We start from the raw sequence: 6,000 nt of genomic DNA, 5'->3' as shown, positions 1-6,000 counted from the left end.
TATTTTTTTCATTTATATATATATATATATATATATATATATATATAATATTCATTCATTCATTCATTCATTTATTTTCTTTCTTGCCCCCCGACTTAAGAGTTAAATGTCGCCCATGGCTGTGCACAAGATGGAGCGGAACGTGGAAAATGAAGCATACCTGAACCCCTACAACAAATCTTGAATGTGTTCCTTTTAGTTCTGGCATTAAGTAGAAAAATCATTAGATTAGATTTTTTGTGACTTTGGACAGATAACCAAAATGATACAACCATTAGGGAAAAAGAGGGAAAACAGGACTAGGATGTAAACCAGGCCGGTCTTGAATCTTCATCAAGCACAACCGGTCTTTATATGTTACTTGCAACACACTACTTTCTCTGAAACTGCTCTGATGAATTCAGCAACTTATATATGTCGTTCTACATATCAGCATCAGCATTGACTATTTAAAAGAAATTCAGTTTGATCCCCTAGTTCTAAAGCAGAAATGTTGATAAGGAGACTTTCATATGGTCACTATGAGTGTATGTAAATATGACTCCCATTGTCTCAAAACTCATGACAAATCACCAAACAGTAACAGCATTTCAAGCGGCTTAGAACAAAGTACGTAACATCTGGATAACGTTTGACCTTTGCACATTGTCCTCTGTACCGGCAGCGGGTCATTCCCGTCCTCTGCCATGAGCTGCGAGATGTTTACATAATTCCGTACGATTATGCCTTTTCATGGGAGCGCGGCGAGCATAGAGGAACATGCTGGGTTGATTTGGCCAAATTGGAAGCCTGTGAGTAATATACGGCGGAGCAGAGCTGGGCTGGATGGACGTCTGGTAGTGTTTATGCGCAGGGTAGCTGCATCTGCACACAGCCCAGTCCCGCGTTTGCCTCGTACCCTCAGGCCTCCAGCACCTGCATAATGGAACAACAGAGAAGAAAGAAAGGGGGAACGAGATCAAATGACAAGGGCTTGAGTTTCTCACTTCAAATGTTTCTTATTTTTTGACTTACACCAGGAAAATATTTTCACAACCTCAGAGAGTTGCGCGTCGATATGATGGAGAGGCCTCGTTGCCATTTCGTAAACATTTGTCTTATTGCATGTTTGGCTGTTCTCCCCAAAGCTGCTCTTGGAAATTCGTGGAGGAAGGCAGGCGGGGGCAAGGAGGGAACGAGGGAAATAAATAAATATATAAAGGTGGCGGTTAATCTTGCTTAGTGCAGTGTGAACGCTGAGCAGTGCTTTGGCCTGACAAACATCTGCCTCACACACAGCCGAGCGGGATCAGCTAAAGCGATTAGGGCGCTCACGTCAGCCTGTGGAGATGGGGTGGAGACGGGTGCCCGTTACAAAAGCCAGAACACCAGCCTTTCCTCCCACACTCCACCTGGAACACTGACACTGCAGCGAGAGAGAGGCCCCGCTCCGAAAGCAGCGCAAGAACCGCCGTGCAAACGCTACCCTTTTCCAATACGCATATGCTCTTGTCTTTTTTCCCTCTCTCAGAACAAAGCAACATGTAGCTCTGAGGATTGAACAATCTGTCATGGTACTAAAGCAGATGCTTATCACAGCCAGAGTTGTATCCGAAACTTCTTAATTAGCATGTATGTAATGAAATATGCCATTCATTAAGGTGTAATTGTAATTTTACACTTGCTTTGTACCGAGACGGGGGCCTTGATGTGATAGCAGGTGACCTTTCCATTGCTGTGTGTAAAGGGAGACTGTATCCTGCACATGCTTTTACAGTTAACCTCATTAAAGCAAAGGAGGGGCGATACTTCCTGAAAGGGGTCTCGACAGCTTTCTTTTTTCACTTTTTCTCCTTTTCATTTTCCATTTCATTTCTGTTTTGTGTTCTTTAGTGCGAAAAATGTTATTAATCTGCATTTTCATCTTGTTTCCCAGTAAAATATCGAAGCATTTTTAAAAACAAGATAAGTATATTTAAGATATTAAAACTTTTTTCATCATTTTTTGTACTTTATAAAATTTTAAGAACATTTTCTGAAAATAAGTCTTATTGTTTTGTGTTTATTTGTTATAGTAATATTTTGCAACTAGTAAATTTGATCTTGGATAGATATTTTACTGGGAAACAAGATCAAAATGCAGATTAAAGGTGCTGTATGTAGGATTGACACAGAGTGGCTGAACTAGATATTGCAGTCCAAATTCAAAATATTGGAGAGGGTTTTTTTCACCCGGCCCCTCCTCCTCAGACTTGAGGCACACGCAGGTTGCCAGATTGACGACACCAACAGGAACAAGCGCACTTGATGATGAATGAAATGAAATACGCTGTGTTTTCCGCCAACTGGCAACCCGGGGTCCCAAAATACAATTGGGTAAACTGGCAATGGGCAATTTAATAACATTTTGAGAATAGAAGAAATGAAAAAATTAAATTCAAGTTTATTTGTATAGCGCTTTTTATGATACAAATCGTTGCAAAGCAACTTTACAAAAAATTAAGTTTCTACAATATTTACTAGTAGCTTATCAGTGGTGACTGTCAGTTGAATTAAATAGGATAAAATTATTGGTCATCCAGTCTTTTACATTTTTAACACATTCTGTTAGCTTTGATAATTTAGAAGTTTCATCTGGTCTCGTTGAGATATATAGTTGAGTATCATCAGCATAACAGTGGAAACTAATCCCGTATTTTCTAATAATATTACCAAGGGGCAACATGTATATTGAAAATAGCAGAGGACCTAGGACAGATCCTTGTGGCACTCCATATTTTACTGGTGATAAAAAAAAATATAAACCTGCAATTAAACATTTTTGTTCCCCCCAGTAAATTATCTAAACATTTTTCAAATGAGATAAATCGATTTAAGATATTAAGACTTTTTTCCCCATATTTTTTCATCCCTAATAAAGCTTCTCTTTAAAATCTCTTAAAACAAGTCATAATATTTCAATTTATATTTTATAATTATATGTTGTATTAAATACTGTTGTATTAAATACTTTTCTTTTTTCTTTTCTTTTCTTTTCTTTGCTTTAAACAGTTCTTCTTTTATACCCTCTGCCTTCTTTCTCCGTTTCCCTCTCTTCTTTTTTTCTTCTCCCTTTAATCTTGATGTTCAAATTCGGCTGACTTGGTCCTCCACCCTCATTTTTCAACATTGTGACTTGCCTCTTACATTGTGTAGCTCTTCAAACATGGCTATGTAGCTGGTGATTTACTTTTTCGAGAACAATTTGGCCACATTATTTATGTATTTATATATTTTAAAATGTAATTTAAAGCTTAAGTGTGTAATTTTGTAATTTTAACGTAATATATTACTCTGTTTGAACATCCCAACCCTAAAAAACAACATTGGCCCAAATGTTAGTGTGAGTTTAGGGGCAGGGCAGTCGGTTTGACCAAACAGTGGCACAGTTTGATAGCCTGTTTGAAAACCGCCATTATTTAGTGGTGCAGAATGACACGGTCATTAGTTTTCAAGTCTAGCCACCTCTTTTTTTTATCTAGACTGAAGATGTTTTGCATTCAGGTGATATTTATGTCTTCATTGTCTCCCATACCACATGATAAAGCACCACAGTAAGAAATAACTTTTGACGGTGAAGTTTTCTCTGGGCATGTGTGCAAGCCACATGGTGCGTTTGATAAAGAAAAAGGATGTCAGCACTCTTAGGATTAGCTCACACCATAGGAATTAACAACAACATCCCAGCTCCTGTTGCACCCAGGATTCTCTTCTCTTTGATATCTAGCCTCCGCAGTTACAGGAGGAAAACACATCTGAGATGAAGAACACTCCCAATTCTATGTTTCTCTTTTCGATCTGTGGGAAGGTAGTCTTTACCTCTGTGAATTACTGTGTTCTCCGTTGATAATAGGAGAGCCTCGGCCAGTAGTAGCAGTGTACTAAAACTGTAGTTTTCCAAGCTGAAATCTACTTGTGCTTTAAGTATTTAAACTATAGTGAAGCTATAATTTGAAGTAGTTAGCTATACACTACAAGTTACTATGAAAAAGTAACCACTTTAAAGCTATTTTAAAGGGGTCATATGATGCAATTAAAATTTTTCCTTTCTCTTTGAAGTGTTACAAGCTCTTGGTGCATAAAGAAGATCTGTAAAGTTGCAACCGGCTGGGACACGCCATCACAGTATGGTGAGGGGTGTAACATTTCCGTCTCACGCTTGAGGTATTCGGCCAATCACAATGCACTGGATAGCTGGCCAATCAGAGCACACCTTGCTTTTCAGACCGATGAGCTTTGTAAAAATCTACGCGTTTCAGAAAGGCAGGGCATAGAGGAGAAACAATAATGTACAGTATGTGGAAAATAATTTGTTTTTTTAACTTTAAACCACATAAACACATTTCATTACACCAAATACACAAAATAATGTTCTTTTTAGCAACATCATTTGACCCCTTTAAGGGACAATAACTTTTTAAATATATACACTACCATTCAAAAGTTTGGGGTTGGTAAGATTTTTTTATATACATTTTGAATGAACTTTATATTTACCAAGGCTTCATATATTTTGAAATATTGCTACAAGTTAAAACACCTTTTTTTATTTTAATATAGTCATAAATAAAAGCCATAGGCCTTAGTCAGGTTAGATGCCATATTGAATTTAATGCGAATGAAATGAGGCTGTGAGGGATAGACTCAGTCTTTACAATGACACACACTGAATCAAGGTCATATGTCATAGGTCAATGAAGGTCATAGATCACATAATTTTTTGCCAAACTCAGTTTTATAGGGTTTTTTGTTTTCTACTGAACTTTTTTTTCAGAAAGACGTTTCGTCAGCTGAACTATCGGTATGTCGTTAATCAACAGTACAATCCATTGAACGCCCTGTACTTGTATCCCTCACAGACTTGTTTCCCTTCCTGTCAAAAATTAAACATGACACTACCCTGACTAAGGTCTATTATTTCAGTCTTAAGTGTCACATGATCTTTTAGAAATCACTCAAGATACATTTCCTATCAATTTTTGAATCCGTTGTGTTTAATATTTTTTTGGAAATCTGATTTTTTTTTGGGGATTCTTTAATGAATAGAAAGTTCATAAGAACAGCATTTATGTGAGTAATAATTTTTTTGTAACATTATAAATGTCTTTACTATTATTTTTGCTGAATGAAATTATTAAAAAAGACCCTGATCTTACTGACCCCAAACGTCTGAACAGTAGTGTAACTGTGATTATATTCATTCATGTTTGCCTTTTTGTTTTTGTGCAAGTATTTATCTAGCACAAAAACATCAATGATCTTAATTAGTCACAGCAATTAACTTAAATTTACACAAAAAACTTCTAATAAACTAGAAAACAGCCTAATTAAGTTGAAGTTGAGAACAGCAGCATCTAAGTAAATATTTCTCAACAGAAAGACTATAAAAATGCTCTTCTGATAGTTCTTTTCAGGTAATGAATTGGTGAATCATTTCAAATAAACTGAATTTTGGTTCATCTGAATGAACCGATTCATAGAAATGAACCTGACTTCTGAACGTTTGATTTATTACTGCAGTTTGTTTGACTTTAAATTTGCGCACCTAATATGCGTCAACCAAAAACTGATTTATCACCAAAAAAAACCCCTACGAAACAAAGCTGCTACTGTAATACATCAGCCTCACTCTCAGTCAAATAATACAGCTTTGCCAAGAATTGCCTATATACTGGCACTTTGTTGTTGTTAATGGAGGTTTGCCATCAAGCTACTTTACTTTTTTTTCATTGTTGGCTCAGATTAAGTTCAACACCCCTTTTGAATGGAAGGTGTTGAAACAAGCTGAAATATCCCTTTATCCATGCCAAAAGTGCATTCATGAAGAGCACTGACTGTTCAATGCGGGACAGATGTGGTGATTCCTCTGGAAATATGTTTTTTGTGTGGAAGGGAAATGAAAGCTTAGGCTGGGATGTTCTTCATCTCACTTCTGGAGGTGAAGAGGCTGAGGACTGTGCATCTGTGTTGCGTTTATGCCAA

General features: G+C 36.9%; 1 protein-coding gene across 1 annotated transcript in view; it reads left to right on the top strand.

The window, feature by feature from the left end:
* zmiz1a (zinc finger, MIZ-type containing 1a) overlaps positions 1–6,000 on the top strand; it is a 142,465-nt gene that overhangs the window by 41,027 nt on the left and 95,438 nt on the right. The window lies entirely within an intron of this gene.

This window comes from Sinocyclocheilus rhinocerous, unplaced genomic scaffold (genome assembly GCF_001515625.1).
Source record: "Sinocyclocheilus rhinocerous isolate Xijiao unplaced genomic scaffold, SAMN03320098_v1.1 scaffold1243, whole genome shotgun sequence".
Classification (NCBI taxonomy): domain Eukaryota; kingdom Metazoa; phylum Chordata; class Actinopteri; order Cypriniformes; family Cyprinidae; genus Sinocyclocheilus; species Sinocyclocheilus rhinocerous.
The sequence above is the reverse complement of the archived record's forward strand: the minus strand, read 5'-3'. Positions and strand labels throughout refer to the sequence as shown.